Source organism: Anser anser (assembly GCF_964211835.1).
Source record: "Anser anser genome assembly, chromosome: Z".
Lineage (NCBI taxonomy): Eukaryota > Metazoa > Chordata > Aves > Anseriformes > Anatidae > Anser > Anser anser.
In genome coordinates this window covers 30,708,947-30,728,515 of record NC_139723.1, presented here as the reverse complement: position 1 = coordinate 30,728,515, position 19,569 = coordinate 30,708,947, and positions in this window count along the sequence as shown.

Below are 19,569 nucleotides of genomic sequence, written 5' to 3'. Positions count from 1 at the left end.
CTGCACTGCATCCCCAGTGGTGCCAGTGCACTCTCTGGACTCACTGCACTGCATCCCCAGTGGTGCCAGTGCACTCTCTGTACTCACTGAAGTGCATCCCCAGTGGTGCCAGTGCACTCTCTGCACTCACTGCACTGCATCCCCAGTGGTGCCAGTGCACTCTCTGGAGTCACAGCACTGCATCCCCAGTGGTGCCAGTGCAATCTCCGGACTCACTTCACTGCATCCCCAGTGGTGCCAGTGCACTCTCTGCACTCACTGCACTGCACCCCCAGTGGTGCCAGTGCGCTCTCTGGAGTCACAGCACTGCATCCCCAGTGGTGCCAGTGCACTCGCTGGACTCACTGCACTGCATCCCCAGTGGTGCCAGAGCACTCTCTGGACTCACTGCACTGCATCCCCAGTGGTGCCAGTGCACTCTCTGGACTCACTGCACTGCATCCCCAGTGGTGCCAGTGCACTCTCTGGACTCACTGCACTGCATCCCCAGTGGTGCCAGTGCACTCTCTGGACTCACTGCACTGCATCCCCAGTGGTGCCAGTGCACTCTCTGGAGTCACTGCACTGCATCCCCAGTGGTGCCAGTGCACTCTCTGTACTCACTGAAGTGCATCCCCAGTGGTGCCAGTGCACTCTCTGGACTCACTGCACTGCATCCCCAGTGGTGCCAGTGCGCTCTCTGGAGTCACAGCACTGCATCCCCAGTGGTGCCAGTGCAATCTCTGGACTCACTGCACTGCATCCCCAGTGGTGCCAGTGCACTCTCTGGACTCACTGCACTGCATCCCCAGTGGTGCCAGTGCGCTCTCTGGAGTCACAGAACTGCATCCCCAGTGGTGCCAGTGCAATCTCTGGACTCACTGCACTGCATCCCCAGTGGTGCCAGTGCACTCTCTGCACTCACTGCTCTGCATCCCCAGTGGTGCCAGTGCGCTCTCTGGAGTCACAGCACTGCATCACCAGTGGTGCCAGTGCACTCTCTGGACTCACTGCAGTGCATCCCCAGTGGTGCCAGTACACTCTCTGCACTCACTGCACTACATACCCAGTGGTGGCAGTGCACTCTCTGGAGTCACAGCACTGCATCCCCATTGGTGCCAGTGCACTCTCTGGACTCACTGCAGTGCATCACCAGTGGTGCCAGTGCACTCTCTGAACTCACTGAGGTGAATCCCCAGTGGTGCCAGTGCAATCTCTGGACTCACTGCACTGCATCCCCAGTGGTGCCAGTGCACTCTCTGGACTCACTGTACTGCATCCCCAGTGGTGCCAGTGCACTCTCTGGACTCACTGCACTGCATCCCCAGTGGTGCCAGTGCACTCTCTGGACTCACTGCAGTGCATCCCCAGTGGTGCCAGTGCACTCTCTGGACTCACTGTACTGCATCCCCAGTGGAGCCCGTGCACTCTCTGGACTCACTGCAGTGCATCCCCAGTGGTGCCAGTGCACTCTCTGGACTCACTGCACTGCATCCCCAGTGGTGCCAGTGCACTCTCTGGACTCACTGCAGTGCATCCCCAGTGGTGCCAGTGCACTCTCTGGACTCACTGCAGTGCATCCCCAGTGGTGCCAGTGCACTCTCTGCACTCACTGCACTGCACCCCCAGTGGTGCCAGTGCGCTCTCCGGAGTCACAGCACTGCATCCCCAGTGGTGCCAGTGCACTCTCTGGACTCACTGCACTGCATCCCCAGTGGTGCCAGTGCACTCTCTGGACTCACTGCACTGCATCCCCAGTGGTGCCAGTGCAATCTCTGGACTCACTGCAGAGCATCCCCAGTGGTGCCAGTGCACTCTCTGGACTCACTGCACTGCATCCCCAGTGGTGCCAGTGCACTCTCTGGGCTCACTGCACTGCATCCCCAGTGGTGCCAGTGCACTCTCTGGACTCTCTGCACTGCATCCCCAGTGCTGCCAGTGCACTCTCTGGACTCACTGCACTTCATCCCCAGTGGTGCCACTGCACTCTCTGGACTCACTGCACTGCATCCCCAGTGGTGCCAGTGCACTCTCTGCACTCACTGCACTGCATCCCCAGTGGTGCCAGTGCAATCTCTGCACTCACTGCACTGCATCCCCAGTGGTGCCAGTGCACTCTGTGGACTCACTGCAGTGCATCCCCAGTGGTGACAGTGCGCTCTCTGGATTCACAGCACTGCATCCCCAGTGGTGCCAGTGCACTCTCTGGACTCACTGCACTGCATCCCCCGTGGAGCCAGTGCACTCTCTGGACTCACTGCACTGCATCCCCAGTTGTGCCAGTGCACTCTCTGGACTCACTGCAGTGCATCCCCAGTGGTGCCAGTGCGCTCTCTGGAGTCACAGCACTGCATCCCCAGTGGTGCCAGTGCACTCTCTGGACTCACTGCAGTGCATCCCCAGTGGTGCCAGTGCACTCTCTGGACTCACTGAAGTGCATCCCCAGTGGTGCCAGAGCACTCTCTGCACTCACTGCACTGCATCCCCAGTGGTGCCAGTGCGCTCTCTGGAGTCACAGCACTGCATCCCCAGTGGTGCCAGTGCACTCTCTGGACTCACTGCACTGCATCCCCAGTGGTGCCAGTGCACTCTCTGGACTCACTGCACTGCATCCCCAGTGGTGCCAGTGCAATCTCTGCACTCACTGCACTGCATCCCCAGTGGTGCCAGTGCACTCTGTGGACTCACTGCACTGCATCCCCCGTGGAGCCAGTGCACTCTCTGGACTCACTGCACTGCATCCCCAGTTGTGCCAGTGCACTCTCTGGACTCACTGCAGTGCATCCCCAGTGGTGCCAGTGCACTCTCTGGACTCACTGCACTGCATCCCCAGTGGTGCCAGTGCACTCTTTGGACTCACTGCACTGCATCCCCAGTGGTGCCAGTGCACTCTCTGGACTCACTGCACTGCATCCCCAGTGGTGCCAGTGCACTCTCTGTACTCACTGAAGTGCATCCCCAGTGGTGCCAGTGCACTCTCTGGACTCACTGCACTGCATCCCCAGTGGTGCCAGTGCGCTCTCTGGAGTCACAGCACTGCATCCCCAGTGGTGCCAGTGCACTCTCTGGACTCACTGCAGTGCATCCCCAGTGGTGCCAGTGCACTCTCTGGACTCACTGAAGTGCATCCCCAGTGGTGCCAGAGCACTCTCTGCACTCACTGCACTGCATCCCCAGTGGTGCCAGTGCGCTCTCTGGAGTCACAGCACTGCATCCCCAGTGGTGCCAGTGCACTCTCTGGACTCACTGCACTGCATCCCCAGTGGTGCCAGTGCACTCTCTGGACTCACTGCAGAGCATCCCCAGTGGTGCCAGTGCACTCTCTGGACTCACTGCAGAGCATCCCCAGTGGTGCCAGTGCACTCTCTGGACTCACTGCACTGCATCCCCAGTGGTGCCAGTGCACTCTCTGGACTCACTGCAGTGCATCCCCAGTGGTGCCAGTGCACTCTCTGCACTCACTGCACTGCATCCCCAGTGGTGCCAGTGCACTCTCTGGAGTCACAGCACTGCATCCCCAGTGGTGCCAGTGCACTCTCTGGACTCACTGCAGTGCATCCCCAGTGGTGCCAGTGCACTCTCTGGACTCACTGCACTGCATCCCCAGTGGTGCCAGTGCACTCTCTGGACTCACTGAGGTGCATCCCCAGTGGTGCCAGTGCAATCTCTGGACTCACTGCACTGCATCCCCAGTGGTGCCAGTGCACACTCTGGACTCACTGCACTGCATCCCCAGTGGTGCCAGTGCACTCTCTGCACTCACTGCACTGCATCCCCAGTGGTGCCAGTGCACTCTCTGGACTCACTGCACTGCATCCCCAGTGGTGCCAGTGCACTCTCTGGACTCACTGCACTGCATCCCCAGTGGTGCCAGTGCATTCTCTGGACTCACTGCACTGCATCCCCAGTGGTGCCAGTGCACTCTCTGGACTCACTGCACTGAATCCCCAGTGCTGCCAGTGCACTCTCTGGACTCACTGCACTGCATCCCCAGTGGTGCCAGTGCACTCTCTGGACTCACTGAAGTGCATCCCCAGTGGTGCCAGTGCACTCTCTGCACTCACTGCACTGCATCCCCAGTGGTGCCAGTGCACTCTCTGCAGTCACAGCACTGCATCCCCAGTGGTGCCAGTGCAATCTCCGGACTCACTGCAGTGCATCCCCAGTGGTGCCAGTGCACTCTCTGCACTCACTGCACTGCACCCCCAGTGGTGCCAGTGCGCTCTCTGGAGTCACAGCACTGCATCCCCAGTGGTGCCAGTGCACTCTCTGGACTCACTGCACTGCATCCCCAGTGGTGCCAGAGCACTCTCTGGACTCACTGCACTGCATCCCCAGTGGTGCCAGTGCACTCTCTGGACTCACTGCACTGCATCCCCAGTGGTGCCAGTGCACTCTCTGGACTCACTGCACTGCATCCCCAGTGGTGCCAGTGCACTCTCTGGACTCACTGCAGTGCATCACCAGTGGTGCCAGTGCACTCTCTGGACTCACTGCAGTGCATCCCCAGTGGTGCCAGTGCACTCTCTGGACTCACTGCACTGCATCCCCAGTGGTGCCAGAGCACTCTCTGCACTCACTGCACTGCATCCCCAGTGGTGCCACTGCGCTCTCTGGAGTCACAGCACTGCATCCCCAGTGGTTCCAGTGCACTCTCTGGACTCACTGCACTGCATCCCCAGTGGTGCCAGTTTAATCTCTGGACTCACTGCAGAGCATCCCCAGTGGTGCCAGTGCACTCTCTGGGCTCACTGCAGAGCATCCACAGTGGTGCCAGTGCACTCTCTGGACTCACTGCACTTCATCCCCAGTGGTGCCAGTGCACTCTCTGGACTCACTGCAGTGCATCCCCAGTGGTGCCAGTGCACTCTCTGCACTCACTGCACTGCATCCCCAGTGGTGCCAGTGCACTCTCTGGAGTCACAGCACTGCATCCCCAGTGGTGCCAGTGCACTCTCTGGACTCACTGCAGTGCATCCCCAGTGGTGCCAGTGCACTCTCTGGACTCACTGAGGTGCATCCCCAGTGGTGCCAGTGCAATCTCAGGACTCACTGCACTGCATCCCCAGTGGTGCCAGTGCACACTCTGGACTCACTGCACTGCATCCCCAGTGGTGCCAGTGCACTCGCTGGACTCACTGCACTGCATCCCCAGTGGTGCCAGTGCACTCTCTGGACTCACTGCACTGCATCCCCAGTGGTGCCAGTGCACTCTCTGCACTCACTGCACTGCATCCCCAGTGGTGCCAGTGCATTCTCTGGACTCACTGCACTGCATCCCCAGTGGTGCCAGTGCACTCTCTGGACTCACTGCACTGAATCCCCAGTGCTGCCAGTGCACTCTCTGGACTCACTGCACTGCATCCCCAGTGGTGCCAGTGCACTCTCTGGACTCACTGCAGTGCATCCCCAGTGGTGCCAGTGCACTCTCTGCACTCACTGCACTGCATCCCCAGTGGTGCCAGTGCGCTCTCTGGAGTCACAGCACTGCATCCCCAGTGGTGCCAGTGCACTCTCTGGACTCACTGCACTGCATCCCCAGTGGTGCCAGAGCACTCTCTGGACTCACTCCACTGCATCCCCAGTGGTGCCAGTGCACTCTCTGGATTCACTGCACTGCATCCCCAGTGGTGCCAGTGCACTCTCTGGACTCACTGCACTGCATCCCCAGTGGTGCCAGTGCACTCTCTGGACTCACTGAGGTGCATCCCCAGTGGTGCCAGTGCACTCTCTGGACTCACTGCACTGCATCCCCAGTGGTGCCAGTGCACTCTCTGTACTCACTGAAGTGCATCCCCAGTGGTGCCAGTGCACTCTCTGGACTCACTGCACTGCATCCCCAGTGGTGCCAGTGCGCTCTCTGGAGTCACAGCACTGCATCCCCAGTGGTGCCAGTGCAATCTCTGGACTCACTGCACTGCATCCCCAGTGGTGCCAGTGCACTCTCTGGACTCACTGAAGTGCATCCCCAGTGGTGCCAGAGCACTCTCTGCACTCACTGCACTGCATCCCCAGTGGTGCCAGTGCGCTCTCTGGAGTCACAGCACTGCATCCCCAGTGGTGCCAGTGCACTCTCTGGACTCACTGCACTGAATCCCCAGTGGTGCCAGTGCACTCTCTGGACTCACTGCACTGCATCCCCAGTGGTGCCAGTGCACTCTCTGGACTCACAGCACTGCATCCCCATTGGTGCCAGTGCACTCTCTGGAGTCACTGCACTGCATCCCCAGTGGTGCCAGTGCACTCTCTGGACTCACTGCAGTGCATCCCCAGTGGTGCCAGTGCACGTTCTGCACTCACTGCACTGTACCCCCAGTGGTGCCAGTGCACTCTCTGGAGTCACAGCACTGCATCCCCAGTGCTGCCAGTGCACTCTCTGGACTCACTGCACTGCATCCCCAGTGGTGCCAGTGCAATCTCTGCACTCACTGCAGAGCATCCCTAGTCTTGCCAGTGCACTCTCTGGACTCACTGCACTGCATCCCTAGTTGTGCCAGTGCACTCTCTGCACTCACTGCACTGCATCCCCAGTGGTGCCAGTGCACTCACTGGACTCACTGCACTGCATCCCCAGTGGTGCCAGTGCACTCTCTGGACTCACTGCTCTGCATCCCCAGTGGTGCCAGTGCACTCTCTGGACTCACTGCAGTGCATCACCAGTGGTGCCAGTACACTCTCTGGACTCACTGAGGTGCATCCCCAGTGGTGCCAGTGCAATCTCTGGACTCACTGCGTTGCATCCCCAGTGGTGCCAGTGCAATCTCTGGACTCACTGCAGAGCATCCATAGTCTTGCCAGTGAACTCTCTGGACTCACTGCACTGCATCCCCAGTGGTGCCAGTGCACTCTCTGCACTCACTGCACTGCATCCCCAGTGGTGCCAGTGCACTCTCTGGACTCACTGCAGTGCATCCCCAGTGGTGCGAGTGCACTCTCTGGACTCACTGCAGTGCATCCCCAGTGGTGCCAGTGCACTCTCTGGACTCACTGCAGTGCATCACCAGTGGTGCCAGTGCACTCTCTGAACTCACTGAGGTGAATCCCCAGTGGTGCCAGTGCAATCTCTGGACTCACTGCACTGCATCCCCAGTGGTGCCAGTGCACTCTCTGGACTCACTGTACTGCATCCCCAGTGGTGCCAGTGCACTCTCTGGACTCACTGCACTGCATCCCCAGTGGTGCCAGTGCACTCTCTGGACTCACTGCAGTGCATCCCCAGGGGTGCCAGTGCACTCTCTGGACTCACTGTACTGCATCCCCAGTGGAGCCCGTGCACTCTCTGGACTCACTGCACTGCATCCCCAGTGGTGCCAGTGCACTCTCTGGACTCACTGCACTGCATCCCCAGTGGTGCCAGTGCACTCTCTGGAGTCACAGCACTGCATCCCCAGTGGTGCCAGTGCACTCTCTGGACTCACTGCAGTGCATCCCCAGTGGTGCCAGTGCACTCTCTGGACTCACTGAGGTGCATCCCCAGTGGTGCCAGTGCAATCTCAGGACTCACTGCACTGCATCCCCAGTGGTGCCAGTGCACACTCTGGACTCACTGCACTGCATCCCCAGTGGTGCCAGTGCACTCGCTGGACTCACTGCACTGCATCCCCAGTGGTGCCAGTGCACTCTCTGGACTCACTGCACTGCATCCCCAGTGGTGCCAGTGCACTCTCTGGACTCACTGCACTGCATCCCCAGTGGTGCCAGTGCATTCTCTGGACTCACTGCACTGCATCCCCAGTGGTGCCAGTGCACTCTCTGGACTCACTGCACTGAATCCCCAGTGCTGCCAGTGCACTCTCTGGACTCACTGCACTGCATCCCCAGTGGTGCCAGTGCACTCTCTGGACTCACTGCAGTGCATCCCCAGTGGTGCCAGTGCACTCTCTGCACTCACTGCACTGCATCCCCAGTGGTGCCAGTGCGCTCTCTGGAGTCACAGCACTGCATCCCCAGTGGTGCCAGTGCACTCTCTGGACTCACTGCACTGCATCCCCAGTGGTGCCAGAGCACTCTCTGGACTCACTCCACTGCATCCCCAGTGGTGCCAGTGCACTCTCTGGACTCACTGCACTGCATCCCCAGTGGTGCCAGTGCACTCTCTGGACTCACTGCACTGCATCCCCAGTGGTGCCAGTGCACTCTCTGGACTCACTGAGGTGCATCCCCAGTGGTGCCAGTGCACTCTCTGGACTCACTGCACTGCATCCCCAGTGGTGCCAGTGCACTCTCTGTACTCACTGAAGTGCATCCCCAGTGGTGCCAGTGCACTCTCTGGACTCACTGCACTGCATCCCCAGTGGTGCCAGTGCGCTCTCTGGAGTCACAGCACTGCATCCCCAGTGGTGCCAGTGCAATCTCTGGACTCACTGCACTGCATCCCCAGTGGTGCCAGTGCACTCTCTGGACTCACTGAAGTGCATCCCCAGTGGTGCCAGAGCACTCTCTGCACTCACTGCACTGCATCCCCAGTGGTGCCAGTGCGCTCTCTGGAGTCACAGCACTGCATCCCCAGTGGTGCCAGTGCACTCTCTGGACTCACTGCACTGAATCCCCAGTGGTGCCAGTGCACTCTCTGGACTCACTGCACTGCATCCCCAGTGGTGCCAGTGCACTCTCTGGACTCACAGCACTGCATCCCCATTGGTGCCAGTGCACTCTCTGGAGTCACAGCACTGCATCCCCAGTGGTGCCAGTGCACTCTCTGGACTCACTGCAGTGCATCCCCAGTGGTGCCAGTGCACGTTCTGCACTCACTGCACTGTACCCCCAGTGGTGCCAGTGCACTCTCTGGAGTCACAGCACTGCATCCCCAGTGCTGCCAGTGCACTCTCTGGACTCACTGCACTGCATCCCCAGTGGTGCCAGTGCAATCTCTGCACTCACTGCAGAGCATCCCTAGTCTTGCCAGTGCACTCTCTGGACTCACTGCACTGCATCCCTAGTTGTGCCAGTGCACTCTCTGCACTCACTGCACTGCATCCCCAGTGGTGCCAGTGCACTCACTGGACTCACTGCACTGCATCCCCAGTGGTGCCAGTGCACTCTCTGGACTCACTGCTCTGCATCCCCAGTGGTGCCAGTGCACTCTCTGGACTCACTGCAGTGCATCACCAGTGGTGCCAGTACACTCTCTGGACTCACTGAGGTGCATCCCCAGTGGTGCCAGTGCAATCTCTGGACTCACTGCGTTGCATCCCCAGTGGTGCCAGTGCAATCTCTGGACTCACTGCAGAGCATCCATAGTCTTGCCAGTGAACTCTCTGGACTCACTGCACTGCATCCCCAGTGGTGCCAGTGCACTCTCTGCACTCACTGCACTGCATCCCCAGTGGTGCCAGTGCACTCTCTGGACTCACTGCAGTGCATCCCCAGTGGTGCGAGTGCACTCTCTGGACTCACTGCAGTGCATCCCCAGTGGTGCCAGTGCACTCTCTGGACTCACTGCAGTGCATCACCAGTGGTGCCAGTGCACTCTCTGAACTCACTGAGGTGAATCCCCAGTGGTGCCAGTGCAATCTCTGGACTCACTGCACTGCATCCCCAGTGGTGCCAGTGCACTCTCTGGACTCACTGTACTGCATCCCCAGTGGTGCCAGTGCACTCTCTGGACTCACTGCACTGCATCCCCAGTGGTGCCAGTGCACTCTCTGGACTCACTGCAGTGCATCCCCAGGGGTGCCAGTGCACTCTCTGGACTCACTGTACTGCATCCCCAGTGGAGCCCGTGCACTCTCTGGACTCACTGCACTGCATCCCCAGTGGTGCCAGTGCACTCTCTGGACTCACTGCACTGCATCCCCAGTGGTGCCAGTGCACTCTCTGGACTCACTGCAGTGCATCCCCAGTGGTGCCAGTGCACTCTCTGGACTCACTGAAGTGCATCCCCAGTGGTGCCAGTGCACTCTCTGCACTCAGTGCACTGCATCCCCAGTGGTGCCAGTGCACTTTCTGGAGTCACAGCACTGCATCCCCAGTGGTGCCAGTGCAATCTCCGGACTCACTTCACTGCATCCCCAGTGGTGCCAGTGCACTCTCTGCACTCACTGCACTGCACCCCCAGTGGTGCCAGTGCACTCTCTGGACTCACTGCACTGCATCCCCAGTGGTGCCAGTGCACTCTCTGGACTCACTGCACTGCATCCCCAGTGGTGCCAGTGCACTCTCTGGACTCACTGCACTGCATCCCCAGTGGTGCCAGTGCACTCTCTGTACTCACTGAAGTGCATCCCCAGTGGTGCCAGTGCACTCTCTGGACTCACTGCACTGCATCCCCAGTGGTGCCAGTGCGCTCTCTGGACTCACTGCACTGCATCCCCAGTGGTGCCAGTGCACTCTCTGGACTCACTGAAGTGCATCCCCAGTGGTGCCAGTGCACTCTCTGCACTCACTGCACTGCATCCCCAGTGGTGCCAGTGCACTCTCTGGAGTCACAGCACTGCATCCCCAGTGGTGCCAGTGCAATCTCCGGACTCACTTCACTGCATCCCCAGTGGTGCCAGTGCACTCTCTGCACTCACTGCACTGCACCCCCAGTGGTGCCAGTGCGCTCTCTGGAGTCACAGCACTGCATCCCCAGTGGTGCCAGTGCACTCTCTGGACTCACTGCACTGCATCCCCAGTGGTGCCAGAGCACTCTCTGCACTCACTGCACTGCATCCCCAGTGGTGCCAGTGCACTCTCTGGACTCACTGCACTGCATCCCCAGTGCTGCCAGTGCACTCTCTGGACTCACTGCACTGCATCCCCAGTGGTGCCAGTGCACTCTCTGGACTCACTGCACTGCATCCCCAGTGGTGCCAGTGCACTCTCTGGACTCACTGCACTGCATCCCCAGTGGTGGCAGTGCACTCTCTGGACTCACTGAAGTGCATCCCCAGTGGTGCCAGTGCACTCTCTGGACTCACTGCACTGCATCCCCAGTGGTGCCAGTGCGCTCTCTGGAGTCACAGCACTGCATCCCCAGTGGTGCCAGTGCAATCTCTGGACTCACTGCACTGCATCCCCAGTGGTGCCAGTGCACTCTCTGGACTCACTGCACTGCATCCCCAGTGGTGCCAGTGCGCTCTCTGGAGTCACAGCACTGCATCCCCAGTGGTGCCAGTGCAATCTCTGGACTCACTGCACTGCATCCCCAGTGGTGCCAGTGCACTCTCTGCACTCACTGCACTGCACCCCCAGTGGTGCCAGTGCGCTCTCTGGAGTCACAGCACTGCATCACCAGTGGTGCCAGTGCACTCTCTGGACTCACTGCAGTGCATCCCCAGTGGTGCCAGTGCACTCTCTGCACTCACTGCACTACATCCCCAGTGGTGGCAGTGCACTCTCTGGAGTCAACAGCACTGCATCCCCATTGGTGCCAGTGCACTCTCTGGACTCACTGCAGTGCATCACCAGTGGTGCCAGTGCACTCTCTGAACTCACTGAGGTGAATCCCCAGTGGTGCCAGTGCAATCTCTGGACTCACTGCACTGCATCCCCAGTGGTGCCAGTGCACTCTCTGGACTCACTGTACTGCATCCCCAGTGGTGCCAGTGCACTCTCTGGACTCACTGCACTGCATCCCCAGTGGTGCCAGTGCACTCTCTGGACTCACTGCAGTGCATCCCCAGTGGTGCCAGTGCACTCTCTGGACTCACTGTACTGCATCCCCAGTGGAGCCCGTGCACTCTCTGGACTCACTGCACTGCATCCCCAGTGGTGCCAGTGCACTCTCTGGACTCACTGCACTGCATCCCCAGTGGTGCCACTGCACTCTCTGGACTCACTGCACTGCATCCCCAGTGGTGCCAGTGCACTCTCTGCACTCACTGCACTGCATCCCCAGTGGTGCCAGTGCAATCTCTGAACTCACTGCACTGCATCCCCAGTGGTGCCAGTGCACTCTCTGGACTCACTGCACTGCATCCCCAGTGGTGCCGGTGCACTCTTTGGACTCACTGCACTGCATCCCCAGTGGTGCCAGTGCACTCTCTGGACTCACTGCACTGCATCCCCAGTGGTGCCAGTGCACTCTCTGTACTCACTGAAGTGCATCCCCAGTGGTGCCAGTGCACTCTCTGGACTCACTGCACTGCATCCCCAGTGGTGCCAGTGCGCTCTCTGGAGTCACAGCACTGCATCCCCAGTGGTGCCAGTGCACTCTCTGGACTCACTGCAGTGCATCCCCAGTGGTGCCAGTGCACTCTCTGGACTCACTGAAGTGCATCCCCAGTGGTGCCAGAGCACTCTCTGCACTCACTGCACTGCATCCCCAGTGGTGCCAGTGCGCTCTCTGGATTCACAGCACTGCATCCCCAGTGGTGCCAGTGCACTCTCTGGACTCACTGCACTGCATCCCCAGTGGTGCCAGTTCAATCTCTGGACTCACTGCAGAGCATCCCCAGTGGTGCCAGTGCACTCTCTGGACTCACTGCAGAGCATCCCCAGTGGTGCCAGTGCACTCTCTGGACTCACTGCACTGCATCCCCAGTGGTGCCAGTGCACTCTCTGGACTCACTGCAGTGCATCCCCAGTGGTGCCAGTGCACTCTCTGCACTCACTGCACTGCATCCCCAGTGGTGCCAGTGCACTCTCTGGAGTCACAGCACTGCATCCCCAGTGGTGCCAGTGCACTCTCTGGACTCACTGCACTGCATCCCCAGTGGTGCCAGTGCACTCTCTGGACTCACTGCACTGCATCCCCAGTGGTGCCAGTGCACTCTCTGGACTCACTGCACTGCATCCCCAGTGGTGCCAGTGCAATCTCTGGACTCACTGCACTGCATCCCCAGTGGTGCCAGTGCACACTCTGGACTCACTGCACTGCATCCCCAGTGGTGCCAGTGCACTCTCTGGACTCACTGCACTGCATCCCCAGTGGTGCCAGTGCACTCTCTGGACTCACAGCACTGCATCCCCATTGGTGCCAGTGCACTCTCTGGAGTCACAGCACTGCATCCCCAGTGGTGCCAGTGCACTCTCTGGACTCACTGCAGTGCATCCCCAGTGGTGCCAGTGCACGTTCTGCACTCACTGCACTGTACCCCCAGTGGTGCCAGTGCACTCTCTGGAGTCACAGCACTGCATCCCCAGTGGTGCCAGTGCACTCTCTGGACTCACTGCACTGCATCCCCAGTGGTGCCAGTGCAATCTCTGCACTCACTGCAGAGCATCCCTAGTCTTGCCAGTGCACTCTCTGGACTCACTGCACTGCATCCCTAGTTGTGCCAGTGCACTCTCTGCACTCACTGCACTGCATCCCCAGTGGTGCCAGTGCACTCACTGGACTCACTGCACTGCATCCCCAGTGGTGCCAGTGCACTCTCTGGACTCACTGCACTGCATCCCCAGTGGTGCCAGTGCACTCTCTGGACTCACTGCAGTGCATCACCAGTGGTGCCAGTACACTCTCTGGACTCACTGAGGTGCATCCCCAGTGGTGCCAGTGCAATCTCTGGACTCACTGCATTGCATCCCCAGTGGTGCCAGTGCAATCTCTGGACTCACTGCAGAGCATCCCTAGTCTTGCCAGTGAACTCTCTGGACTCACTGCACTGCATCCCCAGTGGTGCCAGAGCACTCTCTGCACTCACTGCACTGCATCCCCAGTGGTGCCAGTGCACTCTCTGGACTCACTGCAGTGCATCCCCAGTGGTGCGAGTGCACTCTCTGGACTCACTGCAGTGCATCCCCAGTGGTGCCAGTGCACTCTCTGGACTCACTGCAGTGCATCACCAGTGGTGCCAGTGCACTCTCTGAACTCACTGAGGTGAATCCCCAGTGGTGCCAGTGCAATCTCTGGACTCACTGCACTGCATCCCCAGTGGTTCCAGTGCACTCTCTGGACTCACTGTACTGCATCCCCAGTGGTGCCAGTGCACTCTCTGGACTCACTGCACTGCATCCCCAGTGGTGCCAGTGCACTCTCTGCACTCACTGCAGTGCATCCCCAGGGGTGCCAGTGCACTCTCTGGACTCACTGTACTGCATCCCCAGTGGAGCCCGTGCACTCTCTGGACTCACTGCACTGCATCCCCAGTGGTGCCAGTGCACTCTCTGGACTCACTGCACTGCATCCCCAGTGGTGCCAGTGCACTCTCTGGACTCACTGCAGTGCATCCCCAGTGGTGCCAGTGCACTCTCTGGACTCACTGAAGTGCATCCCCAGTGGTGCCAGTGCACTCTCTGCACTCAGTGCACTGCATCCCCAGTGGTGCCAGTGCACTTTCTGGAGTCACAGCACTGCATCCCCAGTGGTGCCAGTGCAATCTCCGGACTCACTTCACTGCATCCCCAGTGGTGCCAGTGCACTCTCTGCACTCACTGCACTGCACCCCCAGTGGTGCCAGTGCACTCTCTGGACTCACTGCACTGCATCCCCAGTGGTGCCAGTGCACTCTCTGGACTCACTGCACTGCATCCCCAGTGGTGCCAGTGCACTCTCTGGACTCACTGCACTGCATCCCCAGTGGTGCCAGTGCACTCTCTGTACTCACTGAAGTGCATCCCCAGTGGTGCCAGTGCACTCTCTGGACTCACTGCACTGCATCCCCAGTGGTGCCAGTGCGCTCTCTGGACTCACTGAAGTGCCTCCCCAGTGGTGCCAGTGCACTCTCTGCACTCACTGCACTGCATCCCCAGTGGTGCCAGTGCACTCTCTGGAGTCACAGCACTGCATCCCCAGTGGTGCCAGTGCAATCTCCGGACTCACTTCACTGCATCCCCAGTGGTGCCAGTGCACTCTCTGCACTCACTGCACTGCACCCCCAGTGGTGCCAGTGCGCTCTCTGGAGTCACAGCACTGCATCCCCAGTGGTGCCAGTGCACTCTCTGGACTCACTGCACTGCATCCCCAGTGGTGCCAGAGCACTCTCTGGACTCACTGCACTGCATCCCCAGTGGTGCCAGTGCACTCTCTGGACTCACTGCACTGCATCCCCAGTGCTGCCAGTGCACTCTCTGGACTCACTGCACTGCATCCCCAGTGGTGCCAGTGCACTCTCTGGACTCACTGCACTGCATCCCCAGTGGTGCCAGTGCACTCTCTGGACTCACTGCACTGCATCCCCAGTGGTGCCAGTGCACTCTCTGGACTCACTGAAGTGCATCCCCAGTGGTGCCAGTGCACTCTCTGGACTCACTGCACTGCATCCCCAGTGGTGCCAGTGCGCTCTCTGGAGTCACAGCACTGCATCCCCAGTGGTGCCAGTGCAATCTCTGGACTCACTGCACTGCATCCCCAGTGGTGCCAGTGCACTCTCTGGACTCACTGCACTGCATCCCCAGTGGTGCCAGTGCGCTCTCTGGAGTCACAGCACTGCATCCCCAGTGGTGCCAGTGCAATCTCTGGACTCACTGCACTGCATCCCCAGTGCTGCCAGTGCACTCTCTGCACTCACTGCACTGCACCCCCAGTGGTGCCAGTGCGCTCTCTGGAGTCACAGCACTGCATCACCAGTGGTGCCAGTGCACTCTCTGGACTCACTGCAGTGCATCCCCAGTGGTGCCAGTGCACTCTCTGCACTCACTGCACTACATCCCCAGTGGTGGCAGTGCACTCTCTGGAGTCACAGCACTGCATCCCCATTGGTGCCAGTGCACTCTCTGGACTCACTGCAGTGCATCACCAGTGGTGCCAGTGCACTCTCTGAACTCACTGAGGTGAATCCCCAGTGGTGCCAGTGCAATCTCTGGACTCACTGCACTGCATCCCCAGTGGTGCCAGTGCACTCTCTGGACTCACTGTACTGCATCCCCAGTGGTGCCAGTGCACTCTCTGGACTCACTGCACTGCATCCCCAGTGGTGCCAGTGCACTCTCTGGACTCACTGCAGTGCATCCCCAGTGGTGCCAGTGCACTCTCTGGACTCACTGTACTGCATCCCCAGTGGAGCCCGTGCACTCTCTGGACTCACTGCACTGCATCCCCAGTGGTGCCAGTGCACTCTCTGGACTCACTGCACTGCATCCCCAGTGGTGCCACTGCACTCTCTGGACTCACTGCACTGCATCCCCAGTGGTGCCAGTGCACTCTCTGCACTCACTGCACTGCATCCCCAGTGGTGCCAGTGCAATCTCTGCACTCACTGCACTGCATCCCCAGTGGTGCCAGTGCACTCTGTGGACTCACTGCAGTGCATCTCCAGTGGTGCCAGTGCGCTCTGTGGATTCACAGCACTGCAACCCCAGTGGTGCCAGTGCACTCTCTGGACTCACTGCACTGCATCCCCCGTGGAGCCAGTGCACTCTCTGGACTCACTGCACTGCATCCCCAGTTGTGCCAGTGCACTCTCTGGACTCACTGCAGTGCATCCCCAGTGGTGCCAGTGCACTCTCTGGACTCACTGCACTGCATCCCCAGTGGTGCCGGTGCACTCTTTGGACTCACTGCACTGCATCCCCAGTGGTGCCAGTGCACTCTCTGGACTCACTGCACTGCATCCCCAGTGGTGCCAGTGCACTCTCTGTACTCACTGAAGTGCATCCCCAGTGGTGCCAGTGCACTCTCTGGACTCACTGCACTGCATCCCCAGTGGTGCCAGTGCGCTCTCTGGAGTCACAGCACTGCATCCCCAGTGGTGCCAGTGCACTCTCTGGACTCACTGCAGTGCATCCCCAGTGGTGCCAGTGCACTCTCTGGACTCACTGAAGTGCATCCCCAGTGGTGCCAGAGCACTCTCTGCACTCACTGCACTGCATCCCCAGTGGTGCCAGTGCGCTCTCTGGAGTCACAGCACTGCATCCCCAGTGGTGCCAGTGCACTCTCTGGACTCACTGCACTGCATCCCCAGTGGTGCCAGTTCAATCTCTGGACTCACTGCAGAGCATCCCCAGTGGTGCCAGTGCACTCTCTGGACTCACTGCAGAGCATCCCCAGTGGTGCCAGTGCACTCTCTGGACTCACTGCACTGCATCCCCAGTGGTGCCAGTGCACTCTCTGGACTCACTGCAGTGCATCCCCAGTGGTGCCAGTGCACTCTCTGCACTCACTGCACTGCATCCCCAGTGGTGCCAGTGCACTCTCTGGAGTCACAGCACTGCATCCCCAGTGGTGCCAGTGCACTCTCTGGACTCACTGCAGTGCATCCCCAGTGGTGCCAGTGCACTCTCTGGACTCACTGCACTGCATCCCCAGTGGTGCCAGTGCACTCTCTGGACTCACTGCACTGCATCCCCAGTGGTGCCAGTGCAATCTCTGGACTCACTGCAGAGCATCCCCAGTGGTGCCAGTGCACACTCTGGACTCACTGCACTGCATCCCCAGTGGTGCCAGTGCACTCTCTGCACTCACTGCACTGCATCCCCAGTGGTGCCAGTGCACTCTCTGGACTCACTGCACTGCATCCCCAGTGGTGCCAGTGCACTCTCTGGACTCACTGCACTGCATCCCCAGTGGTGCCAGTGCATTCTCTGGACTCACTGCACTGCATCCCCAGTGGTGCCAGTGCACTCTCTGGACTCACTGCACTGCATCCACAGTGGTGCCAGTGCACTCTCTGTACTCACTGAAGTGCATCCCCAGTGGTGCCAGTGCACTCTCTACACTCACTGCACTGCATCCCCAGTGGTGCCAGTGCACTCTCTGGAGTCACAGCACTGCATCCCCAGTGGTGCCAGTGCAATCTCCGGACTCACTGCAGTGCATCCCCAGTGGTGCTAGTGCACTCTCTGCACTCACTGCACTGCACCCCCAGTGGTGCCAGTGCGCTCTCTGGAGTCACAGCACTGCATCCCCAGTGGTGCCAGTGCACTCTCTGGACTCACTGCACTGCATCCCCAGTGGTGCCAGAGCACTCTCTGGGCTCACTGCAGAGCATCCCCAGTGGTGCCAGTGCACTCTCTGGACTCACTGCACTGCATCCCCAGTGGTGCCAGTGCACTCTCTGGACTCACTGCAGTGCATCCCCAGTGGTGCCAGTGCACTCTCTGCACTCACTGCACTGCATCCCCAGTGGTGCCAGTGCACTCTCTGGAGTCACAGCACTGCATCCCCAGTGGTGCCAGTGCACTCTCTGGACTCACTGCAGTGCATCCCCAGTGGTGCCAGTGCACTCTCTGGACTCACTGAGGTGCATCCCCAGTGGTGCCAGTGCACTCTCTGGACTCACTGCAGTGCATCCCCAGTGGTGCCAGTGCACTCTCTGCACTCACTGCACTGCATCCCCAGTGGTGCCAGTGCACTCTCTGGAGTCACAGCACTGCATCCCCAGTGGTGCCAGTGCACTCTCTGGACTCACTGCAGTGCATCCCCAGTGCTGACAGTGCACTCTCTGGACTCACTGAGGTGCATCCCCAGTGGTGCCAGTGCAATCTCTGGACTCACTGCACTGCATCCCCAGTGGTGCCAGTGCACACTCTGGACTCACTGCAGTGCATCCCCAGTGGTGCCAGTGCACTCGCTGGACTCACTGCACTGCATCCCCAGTGGTGCCAGTGCACTCTCTGGACTCACTGCACTGCATCCCCAGTGGTGCCAGTGCACTCTCTGGACTCACTGCACTGCATCCCCAGTGGTGCCAGTGCATTCTCTGGACTCACTGCTCTGCATCCCCAGTGGTGCCAGTGCACTCTCTGGACTCACTGCAGTGCATCCCCAGTGGTGCCAGTGCACTCTCTGCACTCACTGCACTGCATCCCCAGTGGTGCCAGTGCACTCTCTGGAGTCACAGCACTGCTTCCCCAGTGGTGCCAGTGCACTCTCTGGACTCACTGCACTGCATCCCCAGTGGTGCCAGAGCACTCTCTGGACTCACTGCACTGCATCCCCAGTGGTGCCAGTGCACTCTCTGGACTCACTGCACTGCATCCCCAGTGGTGCCAGTGCACTCTCTGGACTCACTGCACTGCATCCCCAGTGGTGCCAGTGCACTCTCTGGACTCACTGAGGTGCATCCCCAGTGGTGCCAGTGCACTCTCTGGACTCACTGCACTGCATCCCCAGTGGTGCCAGTGCACTCTCTGGACTCACTGCACTGCATCCCCAGTGGTGCCAGTGCACTCTCTGGACTCACTGCACTGCATCCCCAGTGGTGCCAGTGCGCTCTCTGGAGTCACAGCACTGCATCCCCAGTGGTGCCAGTGCAATCTCTGGACTCACTGCACTGCATCCCCAGTGGTGCCAGTGCACTCTCTGGACTCACTGAAGTGCATCCCCAGTGGTGCCAGAGCACTCTCTGCACTCACTGCACTGCATCCCCAGTGGTGCCAGTGCGCTCTCTGGAGTCACAGCACTGCATCCCCAGTGGTGCCAGTGCACTCTCTGGACTCACTGCAGTGCATCCCCAGTGGTGCCAGTGCACTCTCTGCACTCACTGCACTGCATCCCCAGTGGTGCCAGTGCACTCTCTGGACTCACTGCACTGCATCCCCAGTGGTGCCAGTGACCTCTCTGGACTCACTGCAGTGCATCCCCAGTGGTGCCAGTGCACTCTCTGGACTCACTGCAGTGCATCCCCAGTGGTGCCAGTGCACGTTCTGCACTCACTGCACTGTACCCCCAGTGGTGCCAGTGCACTCTCTGGAGTCACAGCACTGCATCCCCAGTGGTGCCAGTGCACTCTCTGGACTCACTGCACTGCATCCCCAGTGGTGCCAGTGCAATCTCTGCACTCACTG